The 16,894-nt window shown below is 36.3% G+C and overlaps 1 protein-coding gene across 5 annotated transcripts in view; it reads left to right on the top strand.

Moving 5' to 3' along the window:
- Positions 1-16,894, top strand: part of TASP1 (taspase 1) — a 257,097-nt gene that overhangs the window by 19,155 nt on the left and 221,048 nt on the right. The gene's annotated exons all lie outside the window — the stretch shown is intronic.

Consider the following 16,894-nt stretch of genomic DNA (forward strand, 5'->3'; position numbering starts at 1 on the left):
GAAAAATGTGAAAATTTGCATTTACCCAAATAGTGAAAAAATACACTGACCTCAAGTTGATGCCACAGAAGAGGTAGAGACGAGGTGAAAGAAAATAAAATTTATAATTAAAAAAATATGTGTTTTGGTGGCCTCTATAAATTATGCAGGGCACCTAGACAAATCATTTTTGGGCTTTTCTTGGAAACCCGTTACCTTGTTCCACTTTTCTCATCTACCAGGACAGAGAAGTTGTGTTATCCTAAGACTATGACTTCTGAACACCAGAGGGGATGTTTCCCTTCACTTAAATAAGGGGTGGCTGGTGGAAGGGGAGGCGCGCTAGTGCATACGTTCCTGCCTATTAGCAGGAACTGACTAGCTTCTCCCTTCAGGGTTTTGGGAGGGAAGGTGGCCACTACTGTATGAGAGGTTCTGCAGTGTGGAAATGGGTGAGATGATGCCAAAGTGCATTTAGTTTATCTTCAAAATGTGGGGAAGGAAATGGAAAGGTCAGTTCATCGATCATATTTTGATGATGTAAAGGTGATTTATCTTCTCAGAGTAGAGAAGACAAATCTGTGACACCATCTGGTCTTCATATCCAGGGCTATCCATTTGAAAGACAGTTGCTTTCATGGCTGCCTTTGAAATAGTTTTGGTTCAGGCAGCGATGGTGGATTTTAAATTCTAGACCATAATGTACATTTCGTATGAGTGGCTTTTAATATCAGTTTCTTCTGTGAGAGGATTGGACTCTGGGTGAGTCACGATGCCCCCGCTAAAGATGTATAAATTCTGATAGAAGATGAACTCATAAAATACTGAAGCTCCCTTCACACAGCAGTATTTTTTTTTAATAAGTCCCAAAACCTGGTTTAAAAAGTTCTAATAAGGAATACTAGGTGAAATATGAATGACAAACTTGAGAGGTTATTTGTAGTCTTGTATGAGGAAACTGATGAATCTGGCTGGGATTTTGCAGATCTCAGTGTGTCCTTTGAGAGATTTTGTTTAATTCATTTTGAAAACTGATTATTTTGGTAGGTAGAATACTGTGCATTAAAAATAGTGATTAGATATAGCTTTTAAAATTTCATATAGTAAGAGGCAAATTGCACAGGCTCCTTTGTTAAAAATGTTTCATTGAACTCAATGTTATTCTAAGTGGACCTTGCAGTTCTTCTCTTGACTTGAGTCATTCTTTAAGTCTTCCTGTGGTCAGGAGAGGTGGTAATTCATGGTTGAAACTAATTTGTTGTCCAAATGCCTTAGCATCTAAAGAGCAGATTATGCTGGGCACAAGTTCTTACATTTGTCTGCTAAAAATGCTTCATTGTTTTTGGATCTCTATCGAATCCAATATAGTGCTTGTTTATCAACTCTAGGAAAATCCTTTAAGAAGTAACTTCTTATCCAGATGGCTAATAGTTTGGGTTGTGAGAGACAAAAAGTAGGTATTTGCAATATTGTATAGTTTTATTATTAATATAATATTGTTATGCATTTATCTGACCTCTACATCTTGAAGTGTAGAGCCAGCTCTGTGATGCAAGGTTCTCCAGATGTCATCACCGTTGGGTAGTCGGTTGTTGGTGGACCCCAGCCGAGGCCTCTGTGCAGCTACGGGGTTAGGCCACACCCCCTTCCCTTGGCTGCGTACTTCTGGCTGAAATTGCTGGTCTGCCTCAGTGGGTGGGAGAGCATCTAAGGCCTGCCAGTCCTTGAGATGCTTCATGAGTGGTCATGAAGATGGTGTGGCTTGCTGCTGGGTTGGGGTGTATCTAGGATGAAAGGGAACACTGGTAAGATCTGATACGACCCTCTTTCTCTCATCAAGCCTGTAGCAAGTTCGCTTGTGGGGTTTCTTTGTAAGTAGCTGCTGAACCACACCTGCTCCCTACCTCACATCAGTGTTGGGTTTTTGTTGCAAAAAAGTTGGAGGCATCTGCTTTATAGTCATTTATGTTTATTTGAGAGATTAAGAATTATTTAAGTAAGTGAGCATCCCTCTCCTGCACATTTTTTGCTTTGCAGAAATAATCTTTTCCTAAGCAGAGGGTGGCTGAATATTTCAGTGGGTTAGTGGGTTATTTCAGTGGGTTCCTCCTCCTCTTCCCTCCCCGATAGGGCTGAACACATTGGAAAGACCACCAGTTGCATTTAGCTCACACATACAGAAGGGCCCGTTAACCATGAGCCTGAAGAGTCCAGTTTTAGATCTACTACCCTTGAAAGTCTCATTTTCTCTTCCATTGATAATATCTTTTATTTTCTGTAATGGCAGGGGAGGTCCTGTTTTTGTGTATGTGATGCAAGGAGTTTTACCTTCTTTCCTCTGCAGTACTTAAAATGTTTTCATAGCATGAAATTTGGATTTTGACTTCTGATGCTTTTTTCCCCCTTTTTTTTAATCCAACTTGGTATCATTGATTATTTCGGTCAAAGACCCTATTTTGCTGTCTGTTTAGCAGTGTTTCCAGTGGTGCTTCAGTATTTCTGTGTGTTCCAGCTGTTTATAGAGTCTTTATGTTTCTCTGCATTTTTTGTTTTATTTTTTGAGGTGTACACACACAGTTACACTTCATGGAGTTGCATCCAGCCAAGTGTCCATGTTCTTCTTGTGAAGAGGCAGAGAAAAACACCTCTCCCAAGAGTTTCCACCTTCTGACCAAGGGAAATGTGTCCTGAAGATCTGTACGCAGATGGGAGGCCACTTGTTTGCTTGCTCTGCTGCTAGAGCATTGATTTAATTAGAAGACAGGCTGTGGGTGGCCAAGTGCAGACAAAGAAGCACCAGACAGAGCCCAGTTAGCCTGGGACAGTAAAAGTAAGTTACACTCTTTCTAAACCACTGTTTTTTGAGTACTGACGCTGATTCTTGCCTTTAGTGCTAAGGGGCAACTTGCAGCTTACTGTCTGTGTTCACACATTAGGTGCATCTGTTCTTTTTTCTAAGACTCTAGAGATGAAACGTGCCCTCCAGCACAAAAGTACCTGCTTAATGGAAAAGCGGTGTTTTTTTTTTTCTTTTAATTTTTTTTTTTAGAATAAAAAGAAAATGGAATCAATGATCACATTCTAGATTTTTACCCTGCATCAAAGCTGTATGTTAGCTTTTGAATGCGGGACCTCACGCATGCTAAGCGCTAGCTCAACGATTGAGCTGTACCCTCCTGCCCCTGTATGTTCGCCTTTGACCTGGCTTTAAATACTCAGATACAGTGCTTGTTATGTTTTAACAGCACAGAGCTTCGTACTGATGGGGACCTGGAAACATTTTTACCCTTTTCCAGCCGTTTCTTGATGAGTTGTGTGGACCTTATTAGATGAGTTCATCTTGGCTGAATCTGGTAGAAGATACGGTCCAAGAGCAGGCTTAGCAGTTCCTAAGGAGCTTGTAGCTTTATGTATGAGCCCCTGTTCCACTGTGGGAGTTACTACTCTCCAAGAATATTCTACACTTTAGGATTCAGTTTTGTGCTGCTTAAAGCTGCGTTTGGTAGTGTGGCGGAGTTGATGGTAATTCTGTGTTTTGGTTATGTGGCAGCAATTTAGACTTTTGGATTGAGCCTAAAATGTCTTTTTGTTCAAAGTTAATAGAGATATTAGATTCATTGGCCCTTGGGATTTATAGTGTTGTAATTATTGAATCATTTTGTGTGTGTGTGTGTGTGTGTTTGAATCTGTATCATTTGAAGCATCAATTTTATAATCTAAAATCTGTTTTTGTTTTCTTGCTTTTGGTAATGAAGGGCTAGGCTCAGAAGATTTTTCTGTGTTGAGCAAAATCACAGGCTGACACCATGAAGGTCAACTGAAAGACAGCCTTTGATTTGAAGTTTTTGTCTATCTCTCAAATGTGGGCATTTATGCCAAATTTGGAAAAGAATGAGGAAGAAACTTAAGTTATATGATTTTTAGGAATCTCATTGAGATCATATCCTAAATCCTGCTCCAAAGCAAAATAAAACATTAATTTTTTTCATTCATTCTCTTTGTCTTCCTGTCATCTAATTTTTATGTGTATATCAGACTACCTAAGAGTTAGAATAATGAAGGATTGCATCTCACTGTAGCAGAACAAACAGCTTAAAATTGAATCCTAGTCATCCCAGTTGACAAAGTTCTTTGGCCATTCCCACTACCAGGGAGCTTTTCCTGGCAGTCATTCCCACTTGGGGTCCAGCCTCTTACTGGTATACGCATTTTCTGATAGCTCTTGACATGCATTTAACATAGGGCATTGACGCTATAACACTTAAGAGGCTTCTCAGAAAATTCAGAGTGGGGAACTTATTTATATTTTCCTCTTTTGGAGTGTGTGCAGATGTTAACATTTTCTAGTGGGTTAGAAATCTGAAATAAAAAGTATTGTTATAAGTTACTTCTTCTAAGTTAGTAATACCCTTCTCTCCCCTCCATTTCTGACCATGTTCTCACTCACGTTTGATAGAAGGATGATTTATGTCATTATAATTCCGTGGTCTGTTAGGTTCTTTTTGAGTGATATTTCCATATTATTGTCAACATGGTTAAAAGGTGTAATTATTTAGGTTGAAGGGAAGTATAAGTGGATGCCAAATTTGGCTTTACTAGAGAAACAGCTACATTTGTCTTTTCTATTGTAGCTCATGTGGAAAGGACAATTTCAGGTACCATGTGTGCTAACGTCTTCCTAGACATCGTAGAGAATCCAACTAAAACAAAGTTTACAACTATTTCAGATGTGCAAGTCTGTGGAAGCCAATATTTTATTGTAGAGATTGTGTTATGTTTGACAAGAAACTCTTTGCAATTCTGTGGCTTTCAATTTTAAAAAAAAACCATGAAAATAAACTGCTGTGATGTCATTTTTATGCTTAATGATATTATGTGTTTATTTGAAAATTAGGCAGATAGTAATAGAAAGGAGGTGAATACAGGTAGGCAGTGGTCTTTTTTATTAAAATACTTTTAAAAATAAAAACGTGTTCCTGTTTTTTTGATAGAATATTGTATGCCAGGTCAACAAATGCTCTAAAACAAACAGCAATATTAGTTGCATTTATTCTGACATTTCCAAAGAGTTTGGACACTTCAAGAAGATCATTAAAAAATCTTAGTTCCTAATACAGATGCTGTTGTGTGTTAGGTTTTTTTTTTTTTTAACATAAAGTATTTTTTGTGTGTGGGTAACTGAACAGTTAAAAGAATGAACTGTCACAAATACTAAAATTGGGTATTCAACATACTATATTTGACTCAAGTATTCACAGAGTGTGATGCAAACAAATGTTCTCTCAACTTATATCCAGGATGGCTAAAATATTACTTTAACACATGTTAAAAGTGGAACACTGTAACTATTTGGCTAGATACAATTCCGGGCTGTCTGAGTTGAGTAATTTCCTCAGGCATTTCTACTTTGATCAACCACGGCACGGACTTTTAGCATGTCTGTAAAGCAGCCAGTGCATCTGTAAATATGTCCTGAGGTAGACAGAAAAGAGAGAATGCCAGAAAAGAAAGAATACTTTCTGTCATTAAGGAGCAGTTACAGAATGAAAATGGAAAGTTTTTAGTTTCCCTAGGAGCTCTTTTTAGATAATTGAGCCTCTGATGTCTAAGTATGCCCTGTGGTTCTGTATTAATGAATGAAAGATACTTCATTTGGGCCTAGTGAAAATGTTTTCTGACTAACTCTGCTGGAATCTATTGGTTAGAGTCCATTAATTCTTAAACTTTCCAGTCTTCATTAGTGTAATATTATTCAGCTAAAAACCTAAATATAAACAATAGTATGTATCTCAGTAAATCATATTTTAATTGTTCATAACTAGTATTTGGGTGACAGTGTTACTATATGACCCTGTTTTAGAGACTAACTCTTAAGAACGGGCAGCACCACTGCAGAAGTAATCTCTTTGTTTTCAGCACATGGATGAAAATAGGCTTTCTGGGCTTCATCTTCAGTGACCTGAAAATGGACTTGCAAATAGCTAATGGTTTCTATACACAAACTAAGATTATTTATAATGGTGAATCCCCCTCTTGGACAAAACATGTTTGTATCATGTGGCTATAACTTCCCTGGAGATCTTTTAAGCTGTGGTAATCAACTACTTGCAAACTGGATGTTAAGTTGGATGATCTGTCTAGCTTCTTTCTGACGTTGCTTTCTGTTGTCCTGTGATAACAGATACCATGACTTCCAATTAGCTCCAATTGTGAAAATTCAGGTTTTTAAGTTAACATTGTATTAAACATTAGGAGGAACCCATGCTCTTCTTGTGATTTCTACATTGCAGGTCTCTGTTACTGTCCACATTCTGCAATTAATCAGCCATGGAAAACAAGGCTAACACAGTTAAGTAGAATTTACTAATAGTAAAAAAAGTTTTAGTGTAGTTTCATCCTCTTCATTTCAGAACTAGACAAGGGCAGTATAACTGGTAGATTTACACTCTTCCAGCACATTCCCGGTAACCTAAGAGAGGTGCAGAGAAATGGCGAAGGGGCAGAGCTGGGGAGGAAGGTGGAGAGGCAAGGCCTGGGTGAGCTCATGTGACCTTCCCGGACAGATACTTGAGCAGACTGCTAGGTTGGTTACCTCGTTGCTGTTTCTCTGTTTACCTAGGAAATTTTTTTCTTGTAAATATTGTCCACCTGAATGCCATAATTTCTTCAAAATTTACTACTTGTTTAATTTCACATGCCTATTGCCTTGAATTTAAAATCACTATAGCTATCACCAAGAACCTAAGAGCCAACTTTTACAAAAACTATGTGGTATCTGGTGTCTAATTTGTAGATAGAAGATTCTCACTATCCTTTATTTTACCCGATTATCCTTTGTCAGTTTTTTGCATGTTACCTCAACATTGATATTCCCCCCTCTCATGTAACTGTATACATTTTATGTGTGTTTGGGTTTTCTTGGTTTGTTTGTTTTGCTCCAGGTTACTAACTCCAAAGAGAATACTCTGTTTTTTCTTATCATTTTGATAATGGCAGTTCACCATTGGATGAAATTGCAGGTGAAGTTGTCTATACGAATGGTGATCATGGTAGTCTTGAGAAAAAGATCATATTTCATCATTCTTCTTGTGGATTCTGGGTAGAAAACTTATCTGACTTGTTTTGGAGAAGCAAAAAAGTATTACAAATTCTAATTGTCATAGTCAGAAGATACGTGGCTTTTCTGCCCACCAACCTGGCTGTTAGTAAAGTGTGTTGACACACGGTAGTTAGTCTACAGCACAGATTAAATGGCTTCTTTATTTATCGTTCTTGTTTAATTGGCAGGAAGTAAGAATATTCAATATTTTAAATATTTAACTAAGCATGAGAATGAAATCATGATTTGATATTGGGACTGACATTTGTGTCAGAGAGCTGCTTTGCCTGAAATCTGTATTGTGTGGAAAACTGAAGACTTAACCAAAGCTCAGAGTTTGCATCGGGAGAAATAGGAGACCTTATTAACCTTTACAAAGTGATGTAGGCCAGAGGTTGCAGAAGAGACAGTTTACAGATGTGTGTTGATTGGCCCATAGACTAATTCTTAAAAATTGGAATTTGTTGCCAACATTTGAAAACCAAGAGATTCATAAAAATCTGGATTTCTAATTTCTGAAAAAAAGAGAGACCTGGCCATATAGAGCATGCATTCTCTCAGGGTTGCAGTATGCCAGGGCTGAGTGACAGCTGTCCCTTTTGAGTTTAGGAAGCTGTGTAAATAAGACTGTATTTCAGCTTAAGGTACAGCTGAAAATAAGGCTTGGACACTTATGCCAACTTTTTTCTTGTTGGAAGGGCTGAAAAAATGAACTGATGATTTAATTGGCATCAGTTTATTGCTCTAGAGGTTGCAAATTGTTGCAACAGAGATTCCTACCAAAAGTAAGAGTAAGACTGGAATGAACTTTGATTTGCTTTTTTAAAATTGGAATTGGAGTAAAGTATTAACTTATTATTTTGAAAATGAACTTCAAATCAAACTAAAGACTTTTCAAAAAATTTCCCATTAAAGCAATTTGAACCAGGACCAAAGTATATCACTCCAAAGAGTTTGAACTGGAGCTAAAGCAAATCAAAATACTCTGTGACCTGACTAAGCTTGAACTAAATTGTTCCTTTATTTACTTCCAGTCCCAGAAGTAAAATATTATTTTCAGTGCTTGTGGTGAAGAATGTACCAGAAATGACCATAAGTACAAGCATATTACTGATTTCCAAACTTTGTCTTGCTAACCTCCTAAAGGATATTTAGCTTCCAACATCAGTTATATTATCTTGATTCCACTACTTCTTAACAGAAAACATACAAAGAAAAATCAATGATTTATGCGTAATATTTGTGGTAGTATCTGTGATGATTATCTGGAAACCTTTGTATGTCGTTTTTGCCAGGGACTGTCTCACGTTTTATTATTTTTTTCCAGTTCATCTAATTTTTTTTTTCTAGCAAAAGTTGAATCCCAGCTCCTGGAGTGGTTATCTTTTGTAGCCTCTCATGGCTCATTGTGCTTTCTTACTCTCTACCTCTTCTGTGCTGTTGCTGATAGATGCCTTTACAAGCCTCCTCAAGGTGGGGTTCGAGGAGAGAGTGAAGTTAAGCAGCTTGTGAAGTTCATTTAGGTTAGAATTTCTCAAGGTGAGGGCCAGGGTCCTGCGGATCAGAATCCCTTGAGGTAGCTTGTGCAAGTGCAATGAAGAGTCCCTGTCCACCTCACATGACCTAACTCAGAATCTTTGGGAAGAAGAACCTGGAAATTTTCATCTTTTTGATTTTGTTTTAAAGTTTTAATTTTGAGATAATTGTAGATTCACATGCAGTTGTAAGAGATGATACAGAGAGATCTTTTAGGTCCTGTAACCCAGCAATGGTAACTGATTTTTATAAATTTGCAGTGAATATATTTTATTTTAAAAAATTTACATTATAGTTTCAAAACTTTTTATTGAAGTGTGGTATACACAGAGAAAAGCGTACAGATTCATGGTAAGGGGACAGCTCCTTGAATTTTTCACAATGAAGCAGCACCCAGATCAGGAAACAGAACATCTGCAACCCTCTAGAAGGCCCCTTCTGCCCCTTTCAGTCACTCCAGGGTAAAGCCTGTTCTGAAATGGAATCATGCAGTATGTATTCTTTTGTGTCTGCCTTTTTTTGTTTAAATTACATTTAAAATTTAATTATTTTAAATAATTAAAATAATTTTGTTTAATTGAGGTGAAATTCATAGAACACACAATTAGTCATTTTAAAGTAAACAATTAAGTGGAATTTAAATATTCATAATATGGTGCTATCACCACCTCTGTCTTGTTTCAAAATATTTTTCTCTCCCTGAAGGGAACCCTGTAACTATTAAGCAGTTGCTCTGTATTCCGTCCTCCCCGAGTCCCTGGCAACCATCAATCTGCTTTCTGTTTCCCTGGATTTACCTATTGGTACTTCATGTAAATGGAACCATACAACATGTGACTTTTTTGTGTCCCACTTCTTTCACTTAGCATTATGTCTTCAAGGTTCATCCACACTGTAGCATGTATCAGTTCTTCGTTTCTTTTTGTGGCAAATTATTCAACATTATTCGTGTATATGCCACAGTTCATTCATCTACTGATGGGCATTTGGGTGTTTTCCACTCTTTTGCTATGAATAGTGTTTGCTGTGAATATGAACAGTGTTGCTGTGAGCATTCCTGTACAAGTGTTTGTTTCAGCATCAAATTGATCGGTTATGGGCTAATTCTGTGTTTAACTTGTTGCGAAATCACCAAACTATTTCTACAACATCTGAACCATCTTACATTACCAACAGCAATGTACAAGTGTTACAATTTCTCTAGGTTCTTGCTAGCACTTGTTATTTTTTGTTTTTGTGATTATAACCATCCTCATGGGTATGAAGTGGTACCTCATTGTGATTATGAATTATTTCTCTATGAATAATGATAAATATTTTTTCATGTGCTTGCTGACCATCTGTGTATATCTTCTTCAGAGAAATGTCTATTGACATCTATTCAAGTCCTTTGCTCATTTTTAAATTGAGTTTTTTTTTTGGTTATTGTCATTGAAAGTTATAGGAGTTCTTCATATATTGTGAATACTATACTACTTTTGCATTTCTCTGTAAGTCTGAAATTACATCAAAAGAAAGAAAAAGGAAAAGTAAATTGTAACTACTCCTGTGATTTCCTTGTCTCCCCCTTAAAGAAGCCCTCTTACCGTGCCCAGTACTTCCCATCTCCTGTTTCACTTTTCTCCATCATATTTACTGCTATCTAATATGCCATCTAACTTTTTTAATTTCTTATTGTCTGTCTTCTTTACCTAGAATTGAGGCTCCATATGGGCAAGGATATTTTTCTGTTTTGTTCACTGCTGTATCTCCAGGGGTTAGGTCAAGGATTAGTAAACCATGGCCTGAAAGCCAAATCTGGACTGTTGCCTGTTTTTGAATGACCTGCAAACTAAGAATGATTTTTCCTTTTCAAAATGGCTGGAAAAAAGTCAAAAGAAGAATAATATTTCGTAACACTGGAAAACTATATGAAATTCAAATTTCAGTGTTTTTAAATAAAGTTTTATTGGAACACAGCCATGCTTATTCGTTTGGGTGTTTTCTCTGGCTGTTTTCATGCTACAAAGGCAGAGTTGAGTAGCTGTAGAATTGTCTGTGTGGCCTGCAAAGCCAGAACTGTATAACATATGTGGCTCTTTACAGAAAAGATTTGCCTGGCATATAGATGTCCAATAAATATTTGTTGAATGAATGAATCTTAACCTACACCACCACAGAGGAATCTAAATTGGCAATCTTTCAACAGCCCAGTTCTTAAAAATTTGCTTCATCGACTGCTTAATAAAAAAAATCCCCAAATGATTTTCTGGTAATACATTTTCACTGGCTTCCATTCATCCTATAAATAGTGAGAATTGTTGATGAAATACCAGGGAATTTGTAATTCTTAGGATAACGTCAGGTAGGATAGGTTTATTGTACAGGTCTTTACCGGTGTTAGTTTGAAGACTATAATAACATGGGGTATACATCCTGTTTTTATTACTCTATTTAAAAAAGATTCAAGAAATAGTTTGTTTCAAAAGATACTTGGTTTTTCCCTCTTTCTCATCAGTTTCAGATTAATAAAGCTACCTGTGTATTAATCAAGGCAGTAATTAAAATAATTTTCATATCTTAGCATACTTAATTTTGAATAGGAAAGTGTATTATTACATAATTTCATTCCTCTGTTGAATTTGCCCTTGAATAACAGTGTATGAGTACTAACATATTAGCAATTTCCTGCAAATGTCTAACTTCTCCTTAAAGGAAGATTGGAAATTGGACAAACATAAATCATTTTATGTAAAAATGATTTTATAATGTGACAGTCTAGTTTTTTGTACAACATTTGAAAATTAAATTGTGTGCATCTGTAAAAGCTGTTAATAGAGGTCTCATAATAGATCCCCAGAGGTACAATATACCCCATAGCCTTGCAAACAGTTCTTATTTTATTTTATGCTTTCAGCAGAGGACATTAAATGGGTAATACAGGTTGTGGTTTATAGTGAAAGAGTAATGCTTTGCAGATCTTTACCTTGGCTTGGTGTTTCCAAATTTCATTAATAAGAAAGGGTTTCCATATCGTGGTGGGGGTGTAGCTCCTGACTCGCCTCTTGGCCTTCCTACCCTGTCTTTGCTGGGTTAAGCAGGCAAAAGGATCTTGCTTTTTAAAGCATTGTCTCCTTTGAAAGTTATAAATAAGCTTAAAAATATTTTGCTTTTAAAATGTTATCTTTTAGAAACTGAAAATTCTGTTGCCTGAATTTATTTAATTTCTTTTGTTTCAATTATGAAAAGACTGGATTTTTAATGCTCTATTACATTTTCCTGGCATTTCTCTGTAGAAATAACCTACAAAAATCAGTAAGTATTCACTTGCTTCAGGGATCATCCTTCACATTGAGCAGTTATTCTGTTTATATCTATTTGTGATTAACTCCTGTTCATTCTTCAAATATTTATTGAGTACCTACTGTGTGCCAAGCATTACTTTAGACATTGGGATACAACACCTCAAAATACAAATTATTATACTTAAGGAGCTTACATTCTGTGGGGAGAATTAGACAATCATATATAATGTCAAGTAACAAAAAGTACCATAAAGAAGAATAAGATAGTAAGAGAAAAAAACAGTTGGGGAAGGTTGGGGAAGTGCTGTCAGTGAGGGGAGGACCGACTCGCCCATTAGATGGCTCTTGAGCAGAGACTTGAAGGAAATGGGGGAGAAATCCAGGCAAGGATGTTGGAGAAGGGAGTTTTGGATTTGAAAGAAAAGTACCCCATTGTCCCTTCTTACTCTGTTTTCTTCTTTCTAATACTTATGACCATGGGGCATCAGCTATTTATACATACATACAAGCATGTGTGTGTTTCTGTATACACACATGCAGTCTTTATTTGTTGACCCTTTCCCTTACTATAATCACTCACTAAGCTCAGCATTTCAGAATATAAAAGCCCTAAGGTGGGCGTGTTCCTCTTGTGCTCAGGAGTTGCAAGGAGATTGTGTGGCTGGTTCATAGTAAGGGAGAGGGAGAGGGGCCAGGTCATGTAGGGCCTGTAAACTCTGCAAATTAGGAGTTCAGATTTTATTCTAAGTATGATGGGAAACCATTGCAACTTTTTGAATAGGGGAGCAACAGGATTTAAACAGATTGCTAACTTCTGATTGGACATAATGATTGCTAGTTTTACAAAATGATTCAAGTCAGAAAATCAACAACAAATGACCATTTAAACAGCTTATGTAGGGGGAGGGTAGATCTCAGTGGTAGAGTGTGTGCTTAGCATGCACAAGGTCCTGGGTTCAATCCCCAGTACCTCCATTAAAAAAAAATTAAAAGAATAAAAAGCTTATGTATATTATAAGGGGAAAGTTAATATATGGGATGGTCAGTTTATACCAGGTGATAGGTATACTTTATTGCCGGTTTTATTGAAATATAATTTATATACAATAAAATTCACCAATTTTAAGTGTACAATTTGATGAGTTTTGACAAATGTATACAATAATGTAGAATCAATACAATCTTGAAATATAACATTTCTGTCACCTCCAGAATCAGCTCATAATGCCTGTCTGCAGTGGATCCCTCCTCTCAGTGGCCCCTGGCAACTACTATCTGCTTTTTATCATAATTTTTTATTGTATACATATATATTTTATTGAAGTATAGTCAGTTTACAATGTTGTGTCAATTTCTAGTGTACAGCACAATGCTTCAGTCATACATGAACATACATATAATCGTTTTCATATTCTTTTTCACCATAAGTTACTACAAGATATTGAGTATAGTTTCCTGTGCTATACAGTATGAACTTGTTGTTTATCTAATGAACCTATGTTGACACATTATTATTAACAAAAGTTCATACTTTATTCAGATTTCCCTAGTTTTACCTGATATTAAAACTGTTTTTTGTTCCAAAGTGTTTTTTACCTTAGATTATTATATTTTTCATCTCAAGAAGTTTGTTTTTTTTTTGTAACTTCCTTTTCTTTCCTCCTTAACGTCATGTTTTTCTGCACATACTTGAACATATAGAGTGTGTTTATGAAAGCTAGTTTAACATTGTTAATTGACATTAGAATTGTTTGCTAACTCTGTCTGTGTCATTTCTGGATCTGTTTTGTTTGGTAATTTCTTCAGGTTATGAGCCATAAGTTTTTGCTTATTTGCATGTCTGGTCATCTTTGATACTGTACTCAACATTGTGAATTTTACTTTTTGAGAGTTAGATATTGTGGTATTTTTTCAAATATTATAGGACTTTGTTCTGGGACACTGTTGTTAAAGTCATTTTGATCCTTTTGAGGCTGCTTTAAACCACTGTTAGTGCTGGTCTGGAGTAGCCGCCTTTTTTGGGCTGACTTGACTCAACTCTGGACTTCAGCTCCTGACTTTCCCAGATATCCTCCCTCTGGCCGATGGGAACGTCCGTGTGAGCTCCAGAAATTGTTTAGCTTACTCTTTTCCAGAGGTTCTTGGGCTGTGGTAGCTTTCTCACAGTACTGCATATTCTAGCCTTCCCCGCCTCCTTGAACACAGCGTTTTCTCCTTCCCTGTGGAGGAATGTTGGCTCTTTTTTTGGGTTCCTCTTCCCTTGCTCTGGCCTAAAAAGAATCTCTAGGGATTAAGTTGAGGCACCTGATTCGTGTCTCTTTCTCTCAGGATCACAGTCCTGTGCTGGCTATTGAATGAAGCCTGTCTGCTTCATGTATTTTTGTCTGATTTTCTAGGACAAACACGGTCCCTATTATGCTTTGATAGCCAGAAACAAAGTTTAGTAGACACACTTTTGAAGTTATAAGTGTATTTTGAAGTAGCAGAAATACTTTCAAAAATTGCTTCTAAGATATCTTTTATTTATATCTTATACCTTTTTAAATCTGTTTTTAAAATGTCAAATTAAACCATTAGGCAAGAGTTCATTTTTAGAATAACTTTATTCAGTTTTTGCTTTCTAATTTTATATTATATTGAAATTAATTTTGCAGTGCTTACCAGCTGATACATCCCACTTTAAAGGTTATTGAGATGGTGTATATACTGTCGCGATCTTTTATGTGTATTTTGAGAATTATTAAATATGGATGCTTTAAATTTTTCTCACATTTCAGTTCGTTTCTCACATACTTTGAAAGATACATGTGATTAGACAAAGGAGGTTATGTACAGCTGAAAAAGAAAACAAAGATCCCTTGAGTGTGGTGGTAATTTGTTTGTGCTTACTTGTACCATCTCTGTTTTGCGTCACAGAGACTTCTGACCTGAGTTTTTATACTTTTTAATGTATGAAATAATCCAGGTCAAGAATTCAGTCTTCATCTGTTCCAAACCATAGTCTCTCTTTAGTTGTGATCTCTTTCCCAGGATTTAGTTGTGAACTAATTTAGCTAGAATATTCACTTGGAAGGCCTTATTCACACTCACCACACCTAATTATGCAGTCTCTTCCCTTCATCTTATAAAATTCCTTTTCTTATTAATGGTTTTATGTATCTCCCAGTTTGGAAGTTTCAGTCCTATTCTCTCTCTTTCTTCTTCCTTTTTCCTGCTGCTGTCACTTCATATGAAGTGGTGAATGTTTCAAGCCTACATTGTAAAAAAGCCTCCAGTGTGATCTCTCTGGTTTCAGTTCCCTCCCCTTCCTTTTCATACAGTGTATGAATGCCAGTTTATGTTTCCTTGACCAATTTACTCGTCTTGACTTTTTCTATTACAGAAAGCTTGAATGGCTTCTCATGTTCCCAGAGAAGTACGGATTCTGATGAGTGGCACGGGGGCAGTCTCCTTTTGGCTCCAGCTAACCATTTTTCCTAAACGTGTCTTCTGTGACTCCAACACTTCACGGCTGCCTACATGTGGCTCACATCATATCCACTAAGTGGAATTTTCTAGCCTCCTGACAGTCTCCGCAGGAATTTTATTTTACATCCTTCAGGAAGCCTGCTTATTGACTTTTTCATCTCATAGTGGGCCGTTCTGTTCTGCGAGCTCTAAGTACTTGTCTGTATCCCTCAGTTTCTGTTTAATTGTACAACTCTTTTGTCATTTTCTACCCTGCAATCTTTTAAAATTCTGTGGACAATTAGATTTTCTAACTGTATTAGGACAAAAAGCCCTGGTCTCGAATCCTTGACCCCTTTGCTCCAGTTACAGGTTCATATTAGGAAAGTCTTAATGTTGTGGTCAGTTTTCCTTGGATCTGGCAGATCTGGTAGATGATTTCGAGTATTTGATAATCTTTAGATTGATCCAAAATTATCCTGGTTTCCTACGGTAGTATTGGTCTTAGCTTAGAACAGAGTTAATTTTCTGGATTGACTGAGATTTCTTCTCAGATATCCCCTTGCAATGGATATCTAGTTGTCCCAGCACCATTTATGGAAAAGACTATCCTTTCTTTTTTGAATTGTTTTGACATCCCTGATGAATTGACTGTAAGTGTAAGGCTTATTCCTGGACAATTCTGTTGCATTGATTTACGTATTTATCCTTAGCTCTATGTCCGTATCACATGGTCAATTTGTAGTAAGTAATAAAATCTAAAAGTGTGAGCCCACCAAGTTTGTTTTTCTTTTAAAAATTGTTTTGACTATTCTTATTTCGTTGCATTTCCATATGAATTATAAGATTGATTTGCCAGTTTTTACCCAAAAAAAAAAGGCAGCTAGAATTTGATGAGGAATTATGTTGAATCAGATCAGTTTGGGGTGTATTACCACCTAAAAGATACTGTTTTCTGATCTATGTACATAGATGTCATCCTTTCATTTATTTATGTCTTTAATTTTTTTAAAACATGTTTTGTACTTTTTGCTGTACAAATCTTACACTTTTTTTGTTAAATTTATTCCTAAGTATTTTATTCTTTTTGATGTTGTTGTCAGTTGAATTGTTTTCTTAATTTCGTTTTTAGATTTTTCATTGTTTATGTATAGAATTGCAATTGATTTTTCCATATTGATCTTGCATCTTGGAAACCTATTGAACTTGTTTATCAGTTCTAATAGTTTTTTAGTGGAATTTTTAGGATTTTTTTTTGTATACAAAATCATGTCGTCTTCAAATAGAGATAATATTACTTCTTCCTTTCTAATCTCGATGCTCTTTGCTTTTCTTGCCTAATTGTCGTGTCCAGAGTATCCACGATGATGTTGAATGGAAGCGGTGAGAGTGGACATTGCTGTGTGGTTCCTGATTCTGAGGGAGAGGGTCTTTCACCATTCATATCAATGTTGTTTCTGGACTTTTGTGGATGCCTGTTATCATGTTAAGGAAGTTTCCTTCTTCTAACGTGTTGAATATTTTTTTATCATGAAACATTATTGGATTT

The sequence above is a fragment of the Vicugna pacos genome, chromosome 19 (genome assembly GCF_048564905.1).
Source record: "Vicugna pacos chromosome 19, VicPac4, whole genome shotgun sequence".
Taxonomy (NCBI): domain Eukaryota; kingdom Metazoa; phylum Chordata; class Mammalia; order Artiodactyla; family Camelidae; genus Vicugna; species Vicugna pacos.